The sequence below is a fragment of the Nomascus leucogenys genome, chromosome 4, assembly GCF_006542625.1.
Source record: "Nomascus leucogenys isolate Asia chromosome 4, Asia_NLE_v1, whole genome shotgun sequence".
Lineage (NCBI taxonomy): Eukaryota > Metazoa > Chordata > Mammalia > Primates > Hylobatidae > Nomascus > Nomascus leucogenys.
This window is the reverse complement of record NC_044384.1, coordinates 88819590-88838161: the sequence shown is the minus strand read 5'-3', so window position 1 is coordinate 88838161 and position 18572 is coordinate 88819590. Positions and strand designations below refer to the sequence as shown.

The 18572-nt window shown below is 56.6% G+C and overlaps 1 long non-coding RNA gene across 1 annotated transcript; it reads right to left on the bottom strand.

The window, feature by feature from the left end:
- Positions 1-2983: 2983 nt before the first annotated feature.
- On the bottom strand, positions 2984-11037 carry LOC115834708. The gene is made up of 5 exons (XR_004029588.1): positions 10660-11037; positions 10455-10558; positions 8270-8678; positions 5087-6037; positions 2984-4426 (listed from the first exon to the last, which is right to left on the bottom strand). It is a non-coding gene; the product is annotated as an uncharacterized LOC115834708 (long non-coding RNA).
- Positions 11038-18572: the final 7535 nt, after the last annotated feature.

Below are 18572 nucleotides of genomic sequence, written 5' to 3'. Positions count from 1 at the left end.
GGTGCTCGTCAATTCAGGAAAGCACTGAGAACACTGCTGGAAATTGGTTCAGCAGCTGGGGAGGTGGACACCGAGGACCAGGATGGCTCTGGCCCCATGCCCATCTTGGACTAGAAGGAAAAGACAGAAGGACGAGTCTGTCTGTGAGTGATACCAACACGGGAAAGCAGAGTTAGAGAAGGAGGGATGGAGACCCCAAGTTCCGATGACAGACTCCTGGAACCAGCTATGCCTGAAGCTCTTCTACATCAATTAACCCTCTCCTTTTGGCTGTAACCAGTTTAAATTGGTGTTCTGTCACTTGTAGCTGAAATGTTCTGGACCAACCCACCTTCTTCACCCAATGGCACGCTGCTGTCTCTTCCCAGCCAATCTTGGTCAGGAGAAACATCCACTGTTGCTGCAGGGGCTTGGGCTGTCATGGCCTCCCAAACCCAGCTGAGCTTGCTGCATATTGTTAAAGCCCTGGGGGCGGAGGAGAGCAAGGCATCCCGTACCCCTCAAAGTCTGCCACCAGCATTGTCATCCTAGCTGCCCCTGCCTGCCCCAGGAGCTCCTGTCATCAAGCCCTGCCTCCTCTTTTCTTCCCGGAGCTCACATCATCCCCAGGAGGTACTTAGGACCAGGGATCTTAGGCCTGGTGCAGAGGTGAGGACAGAGGTGTAGAAGCTGGGACTCGACCTCATGCCCTTCAAGTTCCCAGTTGCCTTTGTGAACGTTTGGGCCCTGGGATCAGCAAAGCCAGCCTCCCCTCCTGGCCACGTGTTCATGCTGGACATGAATGGAGCCCCTGGAGACCAGGAAGGGTGAGGCCTCCAAAGCCCTGGGGAAGATCCTGGTGGGGGGACAACCCCAGGCTGGATGGACTTTGAATTATCCAGGTGGCACCAGGACCTCGGCCTTTTTCACAGGCGGGAATGATGTGGCAAAGCCAAGCTGGCCCCAAGTGGCTTCACATATTCCACGGGGAGCAAGGACCCACTCACTTCCCAGCAGCGCCTGTGTGTGTGTGTGTGTGTGTGTGTGTGTGCGTGCGCGCGCACACGTGCACGCGTGCATGCATGCATGCACCTGCACACCCGTGTGTGTGAGTGTGTGAGTATCTAGCGGGTGCTGGTGAGGTAAGGGCAGCTTCTTCCACCTTCCAGGCTCTGGGTGGGTGTCCTGGGGCATCTTTGTCCTTGCCCTCCTCACTTAAGACCCGCTATCCTGGTGCATGGCTTCTCCCAGCCCCAAGGGTTTGTGGCAACTTCCCACCGGTCACAATCATACATTGAAAAATCTACTTAGAAGCACCAGGGGGGTTGGGTGGCCTTTCCCTACAGGGTCTCCAGAGGTTCCAGCCCCTCTTGTTCCTGTCCATGCTTTCCTGCTGGAGGTGGGGACTCTGGGGAAGCCACCTACTCCTCATGCAGCTCTTCCAGGAGTGCAGCGGCTGCTGTGGCCAATTGTGCCCAGAAGCCTGCCAGCCTCATCTTACTGGCCAGTTGTCAAAGCCCAGATCCCAGGTCTCACCATGTTTTCCTGTGAGTGGGCCCTCGCTGACTGGGACCACCTGCCACTCAGCAGGCACTTGAGCCCAGGACTTGGGCCTCTGGCAGGGCTGCTCCCCTGTTGCTGCAAGTGCTGCGTTTTGAGGAGTCATTTCCACGCCCCCAGCATAGTCATGAAAAGCCCCTTGGGTTTGCCCTGAAAGCCCAGGTTGTGGTTGAGGGTCTTTCTGTGCATCTGGCAACCACACAGCCCTTTGCCTGTGCCCTGCAGAAAGGCCGGCTTCTCCGCCCCCTTGTCTCCTCTGTTGGGGGTGGGCCTGGCCCTGTCATGCCAGAGAGGAATATCGGTGAAGCTGCCGGATGGCGTCACCGCGGGAAGAACAATTGGATGATGACAATCGAAGGAAGGTGAAAGATCTTGTCCCAGTCTTCCTGTTTTTGTGCGCAGTTGACTCAGATGGGCACTGATAACGCTGCTGAGGGGTGGTCCTGCAGCAGGGCTGGGGTGGCTCTGGATCCACGCCCATCTATGCCATCTCCTGCTTCTTCCTGTGCAGAGCAGGGGTCAGATGGCAAAGCCCTAATGGCTCAGATGTGGCTGGGGGCACCTGGAGGTCCTGAGATGGGGAGCAGGGATAGAGATGAAAGGTTCTCACGTCCTACCCTCGAGCTGCTCCTCGTGGTGATGGCAAGCAGGTGACGGCGGCAGCAGGAGAGCAGTGCCCTCTGCCAAGGGAAGAGCTGCCCAGGCCCAGAGTCCCGGGATGTAGTGGTGCCCAGTCTTCTCACAGAGCAGAACACATCCCTGTCAGGTCTTCCTGGCCTCTGCTTAGACCTGGCGGGGGAGGCGACCTGTCAGGGAAGGACTTCTTGAGATGTCCTAGCTGCCCTAGTCCCCACACTGCTGGACAGCTCACCTTCCAGAAAGCTCTCCCACCCCCTGGAGTCGTGCCGCCCCACGGGCCCCAAGGCCACCGAACTCCGCCTCTTTCCAAACTTCCTCTGATGGTTGAAGTGCCCCCTCCACACGCCACGAACACAATGCGTGAGCCAGGTTTTTGGCATGTTTTCGTCGCTTTCTTCATAACTGCCCAAACTTGGAAGCAACCCAGTTGCCCTTCACGAAGTGAATGATAAATAAACTGCGGTACGTCCAGACAGCGGAATATTATTATTCAGTGCTAAAGAGAAATGAGCTCTTAAGTCGCTGAAAGACAGGAAGAGTAATTAACTGCACATTACTCAGTGAAAGAAGCCGATCTGAAAAGGCTACAAGCTGTGTGATTCCAACCCTGTGACATATGGAAAAGGCAAAACTGTGGAGACAGGAAAGGATCAGTGGTTGCCAGGGTCTGGGGGAGGTAAGGAGTGAGTGGATGGAGGATGGAGGACATTGGGGGCAGTGAAGCTATTCTGCGTGATACTGTAATGGTGGATATATGTCATTATACATTTATCCAAAGCCACAGAATCACCACACCAACAGTGACTGCTTATGTCAACTACTGACTTTATAATAATGGGTCAATATTGGTTCCTCAATTGTAACAAATGTACCACAAGATGCAAGATGTTAGTCACGGAGGAAACTGTGTGTGTTTGGGAAGGTGGGTATGGGAACTCTGCACTTCCTGTTCAGTTTTGCAGTGAACCTAAAACTGCTCTAAGGAATCATCTAATCATTGATTAAAAAAAAAAAAAAAAGGAAATTTGCGTGCACCACACGCCAGCTTCGAATCCTCAACAGATTTCATCACCGACAACAGTGTTCCTTAGGCTGATCTGATGCAGATCCTTTGAAAAGATTCCCATGGGTTCCTGGTGTTGGTTAAAATGCCTTTTATTCCAATGCTTTGGAAATAGTGCAGACACAAAACTAGGGTAGGCTCCTAGGCTGACAGCTCTAATACAGCCCCAGAACCAAACCAAGCTGACAAATCTCACACAGAGCTGCAAAAGCAAGGCGATGCCTGCGGACAGCAACAATGTGGTGAGTGACATCTTGCTGGGTCCAAGGTGCTGTCTGTGTGGCAGGTGAGGGACTGACGGACGGCTTGGGTGCCATTTCTTTGACATGGGCATTCAGTGCCACCCCAGCCGCTTTCTCTTTTTTCAGCCTGGGAATCTGCCCTGAAATTGCGATGCCAGTGGGCCTTCCCAGGTGGATGAGTCTTTCATCTCCATGCTGCATTCTCATCCCCGCTCACAACCCACAGCGTTCCAGGAGGCTTCAGTGTGAGCTCAGAGGTCAGCAGGTCATCTTTAACCCCCCTACAGTTTCCTATGGCTGCTGTGACAAATACCACAATTGCAGTGGCTTAAAACAATACACGTGTTATCTCACGGTTCTGGAGGTCGGGAATCGGACACCATCTCACTGGGCTGCAGTCGAGGTGGCAGCGGGGCTGGGTTCTGCTGGAGGCTCCGAGAAGAGCCCTTGCCCTTTCCGGCTTCCAGAGGCTGCCCATGCTCCTTGGCTCACAGGTCCTCCTCCATCTCAAGCCAACAGCACGTCCCTCTGACCTCTGCTTCTGTCCTCACATCTGCTTGGCTCCCCCCGCCTCCTCCTCCACTTATAAGCACCCTTGTGATGACGGTGGGCCCACCAGACAGTCCAGAGCCATCTCCGCATCTCAGCGTCCTTAACCTTCATGCCTGCAAAGTCCCCTTTGTGGTGGAGGTCACACTGTCAAGGGTGACGGGTTAGGATGGGGCATCTTTGTGGGAGGCATGATTCTGCCGACCACAGCATCCCTCTTTCCCTCATTTCACATCCACTCAGTTCGGAACCCTGCTGGCTCTACCCCACCAGCACCACTGGGGCTGAAGCCACATCATGTCTCCCCGGAGGACTACCCCGGCTCCTCGTCGGCCTCTTGGCTTCCATTGTGGTCTCTCTCCAGTCTCTTCTCACCCCAGCAGCCAGGCGGTTCCTGGGAAAATGTGAGACCAAGCTTCCCACTAGTTCTTGTCTTCGAGGAAAATCAAAATCCTTCCAGTGGTCGATGAGGTCCAACCCCATCTGCCCATCATCCCAGTTCCCTCTGCTCCACCCCACAGGCCTCTGCGCTCTCCTGCCTTGGGGCCTTTGCACTGGCCGCTCCCTCCTCCTGGGCTGCCTTGCCCTGTACCTCCATAATCCCTGTCCACTGTGCTCCAAATGCCCCCGGTCCACTCCGCATCACTTGCCACTTCTAGCAGACCCCACCGCCCTCTCGCTCCCGATCTCCTTGCCTGTCTCACCACACTGAAGCAGCATCATGGGGCAGGGGTTCTGCCTGCTGAGTTTGCTGATAGACCAGGGCCTGGCTGGAGTGGGCGCGCCACACAGATTGGTGTGGCATGTGCAGGAATGGGTGAGAGGAGGCTGGCAGAGGCCTCAACAGAGGAGGAAGGTACAGAACAATGGGCTGGCATATCCACCGGGTCTTCATGCCAAGGGCCCAGGGCTGGCTCCAGGCAGAGCAGGAGACCACAGCCCAGTGCCTTGGGAGGTCAGAATCATCTCTCTCCTCCCTCGCCCCACAGCTTCCCATGGGCTAACTCCATTACCAAGGAGCCTTTTGGAGCAAACTATTCATTGATTCACTTACTAAGCAAATGTTGACCAGGTCTGGTCAAGAATGTGTGGATGCTGGGATAAGCAAGATCCTTCCAGAAAGTCCAAGTTCATGCTGGGGATGCAGGACAGGATGGTCCTGGCTGCACTGACCGAGCACCTGCTGTGCTCCGAGCATGTTCCAGGTGTCAGCTCTTTATCCTCCCCGTGGAGCCTGCAAAGCTCAACCTGGCCGTCTCCTCCTTCATGCTGTGTCCCTGCTCCCACACCTTCACCCTCGCCACTGAGCCCTGCCAGCTCGCCTCTCCCACTGCTCACCTCAACCCTCCCCATCACAGGGTGTGTTTTGCAGTCTCCTTGTTTGTTTCTTCCATCAAACTGGGGACTCTTGGAGGTCAAGGCCTGGGGTCTTCCAAGTCTTCATGTCTCCAGCAGCTGGTGCACAGCAGGCCCTCAGAAAACGTGGATAAAAAAGAAACGATGGCTGGCTGGCTGCATGATGAGTTGATAAATGAATGAATTCCAGGGGGAGGTCTTGCTTGGGCAGAGTCACAGGGGTAAGTGAGGAGAGGGGAGGTGGAGGGGCAGGGGGAGGCCCTTGATCTGAGCCTGAGGAGGGATGCGGAGTTTGGAAAGGGAGGTGGGGCTAAGCAATGATACTGCTGCACTGCTGAGCACCTGCTGTGCTGGGGTCTACCACTGGACTTTCCCAATGACACGGTCAACTGGGGACCAGCGACTCCCACTGGGCCGAAGGTATAACCGTAGGAAGTGGTAGAACTGGGCTTTGACACGAAGGCCTCAAAGGCCTGCCCGAGACGTCTGGACTCTGTCTGCAGGCTGTGCTCTCAGAGGGCACACAGGGGCCCCCCTGCCTTGGGAAACAGCTTTTGAGCCCGCCTCAGGGACCCCACCTCACCTGCACTCGGGATCTCTCTGCTCTCACCTGCTTCCATTGTTTTAATGCTTCCAGATGAGTTTGTATCTGGAAGGAAACAAGGATTCATCGGTGAATTGTATTTCTAGCTGCCACGGGTACTGGGGAGCCATAGGAGGTTTCAGAGTCAAGAAGAACTGGATGAAAGGCGGCCCCTGTCACTCTTGGAAGCCCTTGACTTTTCAAGTTCTTTGTCTTCACAGCACTGACTATAGGCTGTGTATGTCCCGGATCCCAAGCGTCGGCAGTCCTGCCAGCCTTACCACTCTGCCCTGCAGAGACTGCAGCTTTGGACAACAGCCCATTCGGTGGAACAGGGCCAACTAGGGATGGGCCTCTTGCCCCAGATGTGCCTGGGATGACGGTGGGACAGCTTCACTCCATCCCTGGGGCCTGGACCAAATCTCCAAGGAGCATGTATGAGGGGCTGGGGGGCTCCTCCTTGGCTGGGGTGTTGAGGGACCAAGGGCTCCTCCAACAAAACTCCAGGCCCCTTTCTGACCTATGCAGTGGTGGAGCATGTCCTTGGGGAAGAATTATCAGACACTCCAGGGTGCAGGAGCTGACCCAGGTGCATGAGGTCCTGGCTGGGTGACCTGGGAATGGCACCCCCACCCCTGGGGCTGGAAGCACTCACCCAGCCTGACCCTGGAAGCTCACCCTCATCACCCGCTGAGAATGTCAGGCTGGGGTTACAGAGGTCAAGGTGGAAGTCCAAATCCAGCCTGCCAGCCCCTGGGAGGCTCGGCCACGGGGGTTCTCTGTGAGGACAGCCACCCTCTTTCTTGACTGTGGTCACAGAAGCCTGATGCATTGGATTGTGCCTTTTTGATTTTGCAAGTGAGACCTGCCCCTGTCCCTGCAGGGAAGCCTATGGCTTGTGGACGCCTCTCGGCCCTTGGAGCACCCACTGACCGGTGCATGGGAGTCCGCAGCCCGCCTGCAGCCGAAGCACGTTCCCACTGCCCCAGGCTATTCTTAACAAGCCAAGCCTCCGGCTCCAGGGCTAAAAATACCACACGGGAGGCCTGTGGGAAAGCTGCCGCTGGCTATTTTAGTGATTTCACGCTGGAGGTTTGGGGTCCCTGCGTGCTGCCAGGGCAGGGAGGGCACTGCGGCCTGCACTGCTCAGGCCCCCTCTCGGCCCATGTTGGGGCCTCTCTGTGTCAGGGGTCCTCAGCGCCCAACGGCAGCCACCTCTGGTGTCCAGGGAGGCAGAAGGAAGGGCCTGGGAGTCTTGAGCTCCCTCATTTCAGTTTCGGAGAAACCAGCTCCAAGTGGGGAGCAGGTGCCCAGGGTCACAGTGTGGTCTGCGGTGGAGAGACCAGTGGGCACCCGGGGTCACAGTGTGGTCTGTGGTGGAGAGACCAGAGGGCGCCTGGGGTCTTGGTGTGGTCTGCGGTGGGGAGACCCCTGGACTGCTGCCTGGCATGTGAGGCCTGGTCCAGCTCTCCCCCATCCGAGGGGCGTTTGGGGGCCACAGCCGTGGTGTGCAGGTTCTGAATGGGCTTCTTAGACCAAGGCATAGCTTCCCATTACCTTTCTGAAGCCTTATTTGCACACTTTCTTTCCCATGAGCCTTTTCTTCCTTGATTTCCTATCATCTCTCCCACAGTTTGGCAGGCGTGGCAGAGGGGGCTTTGGCCCCGCTGTGGGAATGCAAAACCAACACTCAGGAAGGAGAGGCGCGTGTCAAGGCTACGGCTGTGCAGGGCTGGGCCAGGCTGGCCTCACCCTCCCAAGCCTGGCTGTCTTGGTGGTGCCCCTGGCGCTCACGTCGGCCCTTTCCTGCCGGTTCCCCATGCCCAGGGCCCCGTGCCGTGCTGGTGACTCATGGCCATTGTGTTCTCAGACTGGAGGGCCTGGCTCCTGGGCAGCCACTGTGTGTCTGCACCCATGAGCTGTGTGTCCCCGCGACAGGGCCCTGATGGGCAAGCATGGTGATCGCCCCGGACAGGCGGCACAACGTTCCATTGTGTGGGGCCCACCCCGGGCCGGTCCACTAGCTGCCCCTGCCCAGCGGGGCCTTCTCCAGGGCTGGACAAAGGCTCCTTCTCTGTACCCTCCTGTTGCCGTGGGAGAGGCCTGGCTCTGGTGCCCATCTCAGGGGCTCAGAGGAGCAGCTGGGGTGGCTGGAGGAGGCCCAAGCCTGCTTCCCAACACTGCCTGCTGCAGACGGAAGAGGCCAGACTTGGGTGTCAAAACGGCTCCATTTCCCATTGGCCAGAAACCCTGGGCAGTCGGTCAACCTCTCTGGGCCTTGCTGTATCTCCCTCTTACCCTGGTCCAGGGGCCCAGGCCAGTCCTTGCGTGGGATCCAGACCCAGGGATGTGGTGAGTGGCTGTGCTCAGGGAAGTCCCCCACGGCCTGAAGGACAGAGGCCCGGGATGCATCACGATGTTCTTTTGTGGCAGTGACAGAGGCAGGATGGAAGGCCCCACTGCCGGGCCCACTAAGGTGGGACCAGGCCAGGGGAGAGGAAGTTCGAGGCATGTGCCATGCATGCAGGATTATCAAGGTTGAAGGGTGGCGTGGGACCCTCTTCCTGCTGCTGGGCTGGGGCTGGAGTCCTGGCCTGGAAGGCCAAAGGGCCTTGGCAAATTCCCTCCATCCATGTCTGTGCCTCAGTCTCCTCCGCTGCAGAATAGAGATCCCTGAGGCGGCTCCCATCTTGATCCGTGTAGGGACCTGGGAGGACAAGGGACAAAGAGGCACAGCCGGTTACCAGGCTATCACTGTGGGGAAGCAGATGGGGATGTCAGGGTAGGAGGCAACTGACAAGATGCCCTTTGGACAAGATTTCTGCCTGAGCCAGGACCTGCCTCCAGGACCTCAGACAACACCACCTGGACTCAGGAGTGCCTCGGGGGCCTCCACAAGAGACGCCCACCCACACCTGCCTGGGGAGTGCCCTGCTGCTGCTAAGGAGCTCCCTGCTGTGCCACACCGGTCCCCTTAAAACTGGAAATTCCGCGATCCACAAGAAATCAGCCACAGGGAGGCCCAGTGCCATGACTGATGGGGAACTGAACCCCAAAGGGATCACCAGGGCCAGCACACGTGGACACCACACGGCCCCTTCCTGAGGACAGGGCGGAGGCCAAGCCTAGCTCCCCGTCAGCCCTTACTAGGGCCCTGCCCTGTGGGGACCTCAGAACATCATCCCCCAACTCACAGATGAGAAAATGGGCCACAGAAAGAGTGAGCATCATGGCAGACAGGATTTCCACCCTTGTTCCCGTGAGTGATTTTTCGAGGCCCCTGGTGGCCTGCAGCCCTCACGGGGCTCCCTCTCCTTCCCATGCCGTCCCACCCTATCCAGCTGGCTCTCCTGGGCTTTCCGGGCCCCTCTCTCCTCCCATCCTCCGCTCTCCTCCTCCCTCCCCCTACTCTCTTCTGTGCCAGCTCCAAGCACCGCACCCAAGCCTTGGGGACACGGTGTGGCCTCCAGCATTCCTGCCCTGTTTTCATTTAGGGGACGCCCCCAAAATACTCCGCCTGCGGGAGGCGGCAGCCGCCCCAGGCCCCCTGGGAATGAGCTTGCAAGCCTTGGCTGGGCCTCGCTGGCAGGGGCAGGGAATGCAGAGGCGGCAGAGTGGGGGGGGCCAGGACCCCCCAGCACGGCTTTTCGGGTTAACGCGAAAGAGGAGGCCGTGCAGCTCTGGGCCCGGAGGGGACCTCAGGAATGTGGTGGTTCAGAGCTGACATCCACATTTCCCTGTCTGCCTGGATCCAGTTCGGGGACAGGGGGGCAGAGCCAGGAGCAGGGCCAGCAACACAGCCAGGCAGCCGTCCTGGGGCTGGCTGGGAGTTCAAAGCCCTGCCACAGAGCCCCAGCCCTGCCACCCATTGCGGGGGCTTATGGAGCTCCTCAGATGGGCTGGGCCTTCCTGGAAGATGACCCTTGGGACTGGGAGAGGCTCCTCCCCTGTCCCCACAGGCTGTGCCCTCTCTCCTCATCCTCAGTCTCTGAGCAGATGGCACCTCCCTCAGGAATACCCCCCAGGACCGCGAGGGGTGGGCGACTGCTCCTCCAGCTTCCCTGGCCCTGCGTGTCTTCTCTGGAGCAAGCTCAGTTCTGAGCGTTCCTGGGCCCACGGGCCCCTCGCGGCAGAGGCATGGCTTTTGCGCCTTCACCTGGTTTTGGAATCACAAGCCAAGTTCAGGCAGCACCTGGGGAGATGAACGTGGAGGCCCCAGTGGGCAGGTGGACCTCGTGGTGCTGACCAAACTCTAGCCAAGTTTCAAGGCCCGGCTCTCAGACACTCCCCCAGATGGCCCACAGCTAGCTAATATCTAGTGCTGAGATGGTCCGAGTGGGGCAGGGCGCAGACCCCGACGCGGGCAGGATTTCTTCCCAAAGCTGTGCCATCCCTCGAGTCCCTGGGGATGCTGGTGACAGTGCAGACCCCAGGCCCAACAGTGGGGCTGCAGTGACCCACGGTTATCATGGAAACTCCATACCTGAGGTAAGAGCTTGGACCTTGTCCTGGGAGGTCCCAGGCTGCATCACTCTGGGCCTCAGTTTCCCCTTCTGTCATGCAGGAAGACATCGCTGTCCTGCCTGTCTGTGGTTAAGAAAGGGTCCCCATTTGAGATGCCTCCAGGATCTCAGACAGCACCACCCTGACACAAGAGTGCCTAGGGGGCCTCGGCGAGAGATACCCACCCCACACCTGCCTGGCAGGCTCCCTGCTGCAGCTAAGGATGCAGCAGAGGCTAAACAAGGGAGTCCTGCTGCCTCACCCCTGCAGGCAGGACCACAGGAGCCCTGGCGGAGCTCCTGAGCTGGGCCTCCTGGCTTCAGGAAGCAGAGTGGCAGCAGAAGGCCTAGAGGAGAACCCCATTGGCCCTGTGGTCTGCCCACAGATGCTGTACTTGCCTCCTGACCTCAAATATTGGCTAGGGCAGGCAGAGGGGTCAGCATTGCTGGCCAGGCAGCAGGCGCCGGTCAGTCTGCTGCTGAGTGACACAGGCAATGTCCTGGCTGGGGCCAGCCCCATCCCCCACCTGTGCTCCCCTCACCAGACAAAAGGCACCTCTGCAGCAAGCCAGAGCCTACGGCCAATGCCTGCCCTTCTAGCCCACGCCCCCATGAGAGGGTCCCACCTCATCGGCGGTATTGCCTGTGCCTAGGCAGGCACCTGGGGCTAGGGGTGGAGCTTCCCCTGGCTCTTCTGGTGTCTGGGACAAATATTTGTTGAATGAATGTTAAGTCCAGCGAGGTCAGTGGCATCATCAACCCTGACTCCAAGAACTCCTGAGCCCCCAGCACATTTATTCTCCCCTCCGGCTGACCTTGACTGAGAGGGGATGAGAAGACCTTGGAACCCAAAGGGTCTGGGTCCGATTCCTGGCTCCATCACGTTCCTGGGGGAAACCCTTTGCCTCTCCGACTCTCTGGATCCTCATCTGTGGCCTGGGCACTACATCACCCAATTGCTTGGAGGTCAAGTAAGATTTAGTGTGCAAAGCACCTGACCTGGAGGATCTGGCCGTGAACTCCCCTCCGCCCCCCACTTCCCATACGCAGTGACATGCTGAGCTCAGGACAAGATGTGGGGCGAGCGGTGGTGGCGGGGGGTTGGGTGGTTCAGAGATTTGAGCACAGCCCACTTGTGTCAAACTACTGGTCAGCCGTAGCAGATAAGACCAGGACACAAATCATTGTAAATCACATACACTAGAAGATTCTCTGCCTTCAGAAAAAACAAAGGAGCAAGTGAAGCCTCTGGTGCTGTGGACGGCTTCAGGGAGGAGGTGACCTGCAGATGGTCCCGAGCACAGGGTTTGACCCAGCAGAAGGAGGACAGTGCAAAGCACAGACTGAAGACAAGTCCCCAGGAGCCCAGGGAACCTGCCCACGGCCACCCATCGCTGATTGCTGCCCAACGGCTGGGCTCAGCAGCGGCGTGGGCCAGCGCGACACAGGGCCAGCCCACTTGGCGGAGTCAGAGGGGTGTCCTCTTCTCCTTCCAGAAACTGCCGGGCCTTTTCTAGCGCGTGAAACATTCCAGTTTCACACTAGAGGTCCTTAAAAGCTGTGCCTTTGTGAGGCGTCCTTTGTGAAAACACCTCTGTAACTGTCCTTGGGAGGCAGGGGAGTCACCTGAAGTTGTGACATCTCAGGGCTCCCTTGGGACATCATTCAACAAGGATATGCAGAAGGCAACACCCTTCTGGAGGTGGACAAGAAGCAGGTGCATGGGGCTCTGGGCCCACAGCAGGGGTGCAGGCCCGGTGGCCATCAGAAGACCCTCCTGCCAGGTTCTGTGTGCACCCGTGCCAGGACTGTCCCTCCCTTCTCCCGCAGAGCCTCTGTGTCCTCTCACCGGGCGGCCCTGACTCTCCTTCTCCCATGACCTCCTGTCTGGAGGCCATGCCCTGGCCTGTCTGTTTCTTGGCTGAGTGTTCTGAGGTCGCTCTCTATCTCGAAGCTGCAGAACGCAGGTTCTAAGGAGTGAGGGGGCACCCTGAGAGCACCCTCCCTTCCCTGGAGCTGATGCAAGGCTCACAGCAGGTACATAGGGCCCTAGTTCCCCTTTACTTCGCAGTTGGGAACCTGAGGCCTGGGGAGCGGGAGCTGCCCGTGTGAGGTCGTGGAGTGAGTCGGGCATCACCCAGAGCCCCAGCCCGCCTGCCCCCGCGGGGTCCTTGGCTCGGCTGCCTTAGACAAAGGCTCTTCTTTGAAGCGCCTGAGACAGAGCCCCTGGTTTCCGGCCCCAGCCCACCGGGAGGCACCCGCCTCGGCAGCTGTCTTCATTTGCTGCCCGCCAGCCGGGCCGGCCCGGGCCTTGGTTTATTGTCAGCTTCCTTGCCAGAAATATGCTCTAACAAATGCTGTAAACAAACGGGACAATTGCAGACCATCACGCCTGCATTTCTCTCTCATATGCATAAATTGGGGTGCGGCTGGGGCTGCCTGGCCAGCAGCCTCTGCTAAGCAAAAGCCCCCTCTGGACGTGGGCCTGACCAGAGCAGGCTCTTCCCCTCCTCTGAGCCCACAGCCCTCTGAGCCCGGGTCACAGACAGGTCCCGATGCTATCCAGCCTATCCATGGAGATGGTTTCTTCATTTATTTAGCAAACACTGACCTAGTGCTTGCTGGGGGTCAGCACTGTTCCAATATACCATGAATGTCCCTCATTTTATCCTCATAAAAACCTATGAGATAAGGCATCTCATGATCCTACTTTATAGAGAAGGAACCTGAAGTCCAGAGAGGTTGAGTAACAGGCCCAAAGACACACAGTTAATAAGTGGAGGAAGTGGAATTCCACCCCAGGCTGTAGGCTCCAGAGTGTAAGTCCTGGCCAGAGAGAAGTTTGGGAAGAGGGGTCCATGGGGCAGAGGACTTGGAGTCCTGAGGGAACAAAGAAGGGGACTCCAGACCATGGAAAAGCAGATGGCTGCCCTCCCTTGCACAGACCTGCTCTGGGCATAATTGCTGGGACTCTGGGAAGTCATGAGTACACACACTCTCTCCTTCCACGGACCTCAGAAGTGTCTGTGAAAGCTTAACTGCTATGGGCTGAATCACATCCCCCTACAATTCGTATGTTGAAGTCTTAACCCCCAGGACCCCGGAATGTGACATTATTTGGAGACAGGATCTTTACAGATGTAATCAAGTTAAAAGGAGGTCACTAGGGTGGGTCCTAATTCAATATGACTGGCATCCTCATAAGATTAGGACATGGATCCACATAGAGGAACAACCCTGTCAAAATGCAAGTAGAAGATGCTGTCTACAAGCCAAGGAAAGAGATTGCAGAAGAACCAGCCCTGCCACACCTTGATCTCAGACGTCCAGCCTCCAGGACGGTGAGAGAAGAAACATCTGTTTGTAAGCAATCCAGTCTGCAGAACATTCTGGTATGACAAACTATATAAATCAATCAGTGTAACTTCCTTCTCTCTCTTCCTTTCTTCCATCCATCCATCCATCCATCCATCCATTTATCCATCCATCCACTCATCCATTCATCCACCTACTCATCCATCCACCTACTCATCCATCCATCCACTCATCTTCCATCCATTCATCCATCCATCCATCCACTCATCCATTCATGCACTCATCCATCTATCCATGCATCCATCCATGCATCCATCCATCCATTAATCCATCCACTCCTCCATCCATCCACTCATCCATCCATCCATTCATCCATCCATCTACTTCATATGGTTTGGTTGTGTCCCCACTCACATCTCACCTTAAATTGTAATAATCCCCATGTGTCCAGGGCAGGGCCAGGTGGAGATAATTAAATCATGGTGGCAGTTTACCCCATACTGTTTTCATGGTAGTGAATGAGTCTCATGAGATCTGATGGTTTTATAAATGGGAGTTCCCCTGCACATGCTCTCTTGCCTGCTGCCATGTAAGATGTGCCTTTGCTTCTCTTTTGCCTTCTGCCATGATTGTGAGGCCTCCCCAGCCATGTGGAACTGTGAGTCCATTAAACCTCTTTCTTTTATAAATTACGCAGTCTCAGGTATGTCTTTGTTAGCAGCATGAGAAAGGACTAATACACCACTCATCCATCCATCCATCCATCCATCCATCCATCCATCCATCCATCCTTCCATCCATCCATCCATCCACTCATCCATCCATCCACCCATTCAATCATCCATCCATCCATCTACTCATCTGTCCATCCATACACTCATCCACTCAACCACCCATTCAATCATCCACCCATCCATCTACTCATCCATCCATCCATCCATCCATCCATCCATCCATTTGCCCACCTCCCTCCCTATTTAAAGGGCTTACAATATCAAAGCTGTTAGAGACCTTACTTGCTGGATGGAGCCTGGTCTAGCCCTTCCTCTGTAGGGATCTCCTGCAGGTGTCCCCAGGGCCTCTCTGTGAGCCACTCTGTTTGCAGATGCTCAGGCTGCCCTCTGCCCCACAGAGCTCTTCCCTCTTGCCTTGGGGTGTTCGTTGGGCTTGGCTCCTCCCCATGGGATGGCACTTGTCACAGGGAAGGAGCTCCAGTGTCTATGGCTGCCCCCAGCCTCCACAATCCCAGAGGGCTGCATGGGCCTCTATGTGAGGACCTGGTTCAGGGAAGGCCTTTTGCCACAGTGAGCTGCATCAGCCTGGACTGTCAGAGAAGCCCTCTTGGAGTGACTGCTGGGTTCAAGGGGGTAAGTAGGAGGTCTGGTTCCTTTTGCCTGGGAGACTCAAAGTTGACTGGACTCTGGACCTTTCAGGGCCCCTGCCACTTGCCCGGAGTGTATCTGAGGTCCCAGGGTGTGGCCTGAGAGCTTCTGGTGGGGACCCCTGAATTGAGTGAGGGCAGCCATCACAAGCCCCATTCTAATGGTGGCAGAGTGTGGACTCTGATGTGTGGACCGCTAGATCGGCTGAGTGGCACAGCCTCCTGGTGCCTCCTCATGTGTCAAATGGGAATCTAGTAACACTGGCTGCCCCAGTGGCTGCTCTGACGGAAGGAGGGGAGCTGGTCCTGGGCTTGCAGCTGTGCTTGGTGTGAACATGCTGTCTACAGCGTTGCCAGCAGAGCCCCATCTCAGCCTCATGCCCAGCACATTGTAGGTGCCTGGCAGCTGGTACACAGTTGCTAGCGGGCTGTGCACTCAGGCCTGGCTCTGTCCCTGGGCTGGGTGCAACTGGGGTGATCTGAGGGTTCCTTGGGAACCTGAGAGTTCAAGGGAACCTTGGGAATTGGAGAGGCCTGTGCTACCTCACAGTCTCCTCCTCACACTGCATTGTCTGCAGGCCCTTGGCAACTCCTGACCTCTCCGAAACTCTTCTGCACGATGAGGTCAGCAGGGCCCCTGCCGGCGTTCCACCCAAGCTACTGATCCCGCCTAGTGCTGGCTCAGAGCCAGAGTCATCACTGTGGTGACCTGAACACTTTGGTCCACGATTCATAGCAGGGAAGAGGAATTGAGTCTGGATGATGATGTCTGCAGACCTTTCCTAACTGTTTCACAGAGAAAAGCGTTGAGGGGTGCAGACCCCACCTCAGCTCCATCCTGAGGGTGGGACTGTCAGGTGAAGAGAAGCTCTCAGAGGACTTCTCAACTTCCCAAGACTCAGAGAAGAGGATACAAAGGGTCTGAGAGCCCTCCAGCCCTGTCTGAGCAACTTTTTTTTCAGCATGCCAAGGGGACCACAACATTGACTCTGGTCAGGGTTCTGGGTGCCCGTGACATCTGCAGCCACATACCCAGGGGCCCCCAGCTCCTCTCCACGCCAGCACAGACTCCTGGGAAGCTGACGGGGTCCTGGGATGTGCTCAGGGTCAGGCCTGTGGAAGGGCCCTAGCCAGTGTTGGGAACCGGCTGCTGGCTCCAGCCTGGGCTCACTGTGTGGCCCAGGCACGCCATGTCACCCTGCCTTCCCCTGGGAGAGAGGAGGCCAAGGCAGCCAGGGAACGCCTCTTTGTCTTGGTGCCCATGGCTGTCAGATAAAGCCGTTGAGGCAGCCGCAAGTGGGGCATCCAGACTGCTTTTCCAGCCACACCAGGCCTCGCCCCACTGTCCCGTTTGCCCGAAGGGGGCTGATGAGTTTAGTAATGTTTACCGAGCACCCGCCCACCTTGTGGAGCTGACAGCCAGGGAGAGGAGTCGGCTGCAGACTTTGCCCTCACAGGCAAGACAACCACACCTTGAACTCTGACTCAAGGAAGAGAGTGGGCAGCTCACCAGAGAGGCCAGAGGAGGCAGCAGGAAGGTGGGGTCTCTCCAGCCAGGGGCTTCCTGAAAGAGCTGCCTTCTGAGCAGGCCCCCCAGGCTAGGGAGATGTGCACCTGCCGGGCTGGGCAGGAGAGGGTGGCCCAGTGGAGGACCCAGCATGGGCAGCGGTTTGGAGGTGGCAGGTCCCAAGGGAAGTGGAGGGTGTGTGTGCATTCTGAGGAAGATAAGGCTACGTGCAGAGGCCGAGAGTGCAAGCCAAGAGGCTGGAGGCTGTGACCCTCAGGCTCCCGGCGGCCAGGCAAGGAGGAGAGGAGAAGATGCCACACTAGAGAAGCTGGCCCACACCACCCCTTTGTCTTCTCCTCGCCTGCAGCACCCTCCTCTCATCCCAAATGTGCACAACAGGGCGTTCTTCTGCTCATAAGAATAATACATGTTGATTGCAAAAGCAATCAGAAAACAGAGAAGAATTAGGGCACCGCAGGCAACCTCGGCAGAGATCATCAGAGCTCACATGCTCACACTTAGATGTAGTTCCTTCTGGTCTCTTTTATGTTCTTTCACACATATCCCACCCACTTGTTTTTTCTTTTCTCTTTCTCTCCTGTCTCTTTTTTTTTTTTTTTTTTTTTGAGACAGAGTCTCACTTTGTCACCAAGGCTGGAGGGCAGTGGCGCGATCTTGGCTCACTGCAACCTCCACCTCCTGGGTTCAAGGGATTCTCCTGCCTCGGCCTCCCGAGTTGCTGGTATTGCAGGTGCCCGCCATTATGCCCGTCAATTTTTTGTATTTTTAGTAGAGACAGGGTTTCGTCACATTGGCCAGGCTGGTCTTGAACTCCTGACCTCAAGTTATACACTGGCTTCAGCCTCCCAAAGTGCTGGGATTACAGGCATGAGCTACCGCACCCGGCCCATACTTGTTTTTTCTAAGTCACATCACAGTGTTGTTTTGTAACTTTATATTTTCATGTAAAAACATATGATATCTTGCCATCGGATTGCTGGTTTCTCTTTTTTTTTTTTTTTTTTTTTTTTTTGAGACAGAGTCTTGCTCTGTCACCCAGGCTAGAGTGTAGTGGCACAATCTCGGCTCACTGCAGCCTCCGACTCCTGGATTCAAGTGATTCTCCTGCCTCGACTCCTGGGTTTAAGCCATTCTCCTGCCTCAGCCTGCTGAGTAGCTGGGATTACAGGTGCTCGCCACCACACCCGGCGAATTTTTGTATTTTTTGGTAGAAACATGTTGACCAGGCTGGTCTCAAACTCCTGACCCCAGGGTGATCCTCCCCACCTCAGCCTCCCAAAGTGCTGGGATTACAGGCATGAGCCACCTCGCCTGGCCTAATTGCTATTTTTTAGGAACATATTCCTTTGTGAAATGTTAAAACACATCCATCTGGGGAAGTAAGATGCCAGCCCAGCCCTAAGCAGAGGTGTGAGTGAGGAAAGACAGGAGCAGGCCCTCAGGGTGCAGGAGGCAGGTCCCCAGGGACATGCAGAGGCTTGGGCTCAGCACGGGGTGGAGGCGGGGGTGCAGGGCCTCCCCAGGGGTAGGGACTCTGATCCCTCTCGGTACCTGTGCAGAGAGTCAGCAGGACGGAGGACCAAGCAGCAACTTTCCAGCCTCCACTCCCTTGTTGGGCTGTTCCCTTCTCCTATCTTACTGCCCCACATGGCTGGCCCTCATCCTCTGGGAGCCTCCATTTGTCTGATCATTCTATCCACTAAGGGGTCCCCCAGCAATATCCTACCTCACCCCCAGTCTGTTTTCTATGGAGCAATGGCATAACCTGCAGCCATTTTGTTATTCATTTGTTAGCAGCCCCTCTCAGACCCATGGAGAAAGAACTGGCACCCATTTTGTCCAGGGCAGTGCCTGGCACGAAGCAGGCAGGTGCTT